The following is a 3,216-nucleotide window of genomic DNA, read 5'->3' on the forward strand; positions in this document are numbered from 1 at the left end:
TTTTTATTATTCTTCTTCTTAGCCTTCTATCGTCCATGTATGGACATATGCCTCTCCCAACTCCTTCCATCGATCTCTATCCTGAACAGCCTACTTTCAATTTGTTTCGGCTATTGTTTTTATGTCATCTACCCATCTCATCTGCGGTCTTCATGTTACGTTGGTGCTACGTTGGTAGATTGCTATGATAATCTTGCAGGGTTGGAATGTCGAGTTGAAACACTGACTCTAACTGTATAACTTTATTTACGGTTTACAACATCAATCAACATAATGTTACTAAGATGTTGTTTTGCGAGGTGGTCCTTCAGGACACCCTTATCGTAGGACGACTCACTAGCATAGTAACAATCTTGATAATAACAATACTATAATGATTTATGATAATCCCTCTGTGGGCTATCTATATCTCCTTATAATTTGGACTTTGAAAAGTAAACTATACGTGAGCCTCTACGAGGTTACATACACAAAACTGCGTTAATCAACCTTCGTTTTGTTTGCATATTTAGAAACAATATATTTTTGTAACCACCTAAATTACTTAAAATTATATAAATTTTTTGATACATATTATATTATACAGTAAGGGGTTTTCCCTGGACCTTTGAGTCGTAATTTCGCTGATTGTGTCAGTTTAGCTTTCAATACGTAGGTATGTAATCAATTGCTTCTTTCCTAGTTCGTCCAAAAAATCGTTGTATAATTCGATTGCATCCAAGAATGCCTTGATCGACTCTTCTGTGTTTCCAATATGTGGGATCAGATTCCCTGCAAATTTTTCTGCCATTGTATCGCCTTTATGCTTCTCCTTTCTTTTATCTAATACGACTTTACTGCTTCAATTATTTCTTTTGTTCTTTTAATTATCCCCCTGACAATTATCTCTTCTTTTTCGCTTTGTTCTTCTAAATTGTATATTGTAAGCGTTGCATTAAATTTGTCTGTGCAATATTTTAATTTTTCCAACCATTTGTTTGTAAAATGCACGCTATTTTGTCGTTGTATCGTGTCTTTTCCCAAATTCCTGTCCAATATTCTTAGTTCCTCCAAAATTTGTCGAAATTTTTCTTCGAACATAAATGAAATATTTACCGATGGTTTTTTTATCGGTCAATTACTATATATAACTATTTCCGTGTATATCATTAAAGTAAATAAATAAAACCTATAAATAGATTTAGCAACTAACGAAATGTAGAAATTATGCAATATGATTCATGTATTAAATTCAAGTTCACTATGCAGTAGGAAGTGTTATTAATAATCGTTTAGCTTACCCATCAAAAAAAAAATTTTCCTGCCTTATAATATTATGATGCATTTAGTTTATGTATTTAAAACAATGAAATAATAGATCGTTTAATGTTTCTGCTTTTATTTTTAGATTTAGAGATTGTAGTTTTTTTTTGGAAAGGAAAGTTTTTTAATAATAAAATTAAAAATGAAATATATTTAGTCAGCTGTATAATGATTAAATATACACATGCGAGGTGTGGTCCAGTCGTTTCTTCCATCGTGAGGCAGCTCCATTTAGGGCAGGCTCCATAAATCAGCTAACTAAAGGGGAGATGGATACTTTACCCCAATTTTCCATGTAAATTTCCAGCTGTTGTTTTACATAACTATTTCTTCTCAGCGTCCTGTCGTCTCAGCTGTCCAGGTTTAAAGGGCTAAGGGTCGCCATGTTACGTTGGTGCTACGTTGGTAGATTGCCATGATAATCTTGCAGGGTTGGAATGTCGAGTTGAAACACTGACTAACTTTATAACTTTATTTACGGCTTACACCATCATTCAACATAAGGTTACTAAGATGTTGTTTCGCGGGGTGGTCCTTCAGGACACCCTTCTCGTAGGACGGCTCACTAGCATAGTAACGATCTTGATAATAACAATACTATAATGATTAATGATAATCCCTCTCTGGGCTATTTATATCTCCTTATAATTTGGACTTTAAAAAGTAAACTATACATGAGCCTCTACGAGGTTACATAAACAAAACTGCGTTAATCAACCTTCGTTTTGTTTGCATATTTAGAAACAATATCTTTTTGTAACAACCTAAATTACTTAAAGTTATATACATTTTTTGATAAATATTATATTATACAGTAAGGGGTTTTTCCCTTACTGCAGCGATTCTCAACCTGTGGGACGCGCCCCCCTATGGGGGCGTGCTTTTAGTAATGGGGGGCGTGAGCATATAAAAAAATACACCAATATCGTTAAACAATTTACTAAAATCAAAGCAAAACAAAATTCTGATAAAATAAAAAATAAAATACACATGAACACTGAATAGGAGTTATAATCATAAAGAGCACTATACTAAAAAGTAAGATTTTACTGTTTTTTGTCAAAATTATTGAACGAGGGGGGGGCGCGGTGAAAATAATTATGGAAGATTGGGTCGCAAAGGGTAAAAGGTTGAGAAACGCTGCCTTACTGTACATTCCGCTTGGTGGTCTACTTTTATAAGGCCTCCCATATTGTAATGTGGCAATGCAACGTTGGTCTTTTTGTCTAGCAGTGTGGCATGCGAAACTCCATTTGAGTTTGGCAATTTTTGTTGTAATATCGTTGACTTTCTTTTAACTTACCCAGTCGTTCCTGTTTTTATCTGATACCTAGCATTGCTTTATTCCATTGCTCATTCTGTTGTGGCTAGTTTATTCATATTGGCCTTGGTTAGTGTCCTAGTTTGACATCCATATGTCATGATAGAAAGAATTCACTGGTTAAACACTCTGCTCCTCAAGTATTGAGGTATTTTGTGGTTCATAAGTATGCAATTAAGTTTACCACATCCTGCCCATGCCAGTCTTGCTCTTCTAGTAATATCTGCACTTTGGTTTTCCTTGTCAAATTTCAGAATTTGGCCAAGGTAGATATATTCATGGACTTGTTTTCACTGCCATTTATTTATACATCGTGGGTCATTTGTGTTTGTCATTGTTTTTGTTTTTGCCATATTCATTTTAGGCCGACGTACTGGGAGCTGTCTGCGAATTCCTCCATCATAATTTGTATTTCTTTGAATATGCTCGCTATAATCACGATGTCGTCAGTGAATCTGGGGCGATTTTTCTTGTTACCATTAACATTAATACCATATGTTGACCATGTTGTAGTTTTGAAGGCGTCTTCCAGCGCTAGATTAAAAAGTTTTGGTGATGGTACGTCTCTTTGTCTAACTCTTCCTTTAATGGGG

The sequence above is a fragment of the Diabrotica virgifera genome, chromosome 1 (assembly GCF_917563875.1).
Source record: "Diabrotica virgifera virgifera chromosome 1, PGI_DIABVI_V3a".
Lineage (NCBI taxonomy): Eukaryota > Metazoa > Arthropoda > Insecta > Coleoptera > Chrysomelidae > Diabrotica > Diabrotica virgifera.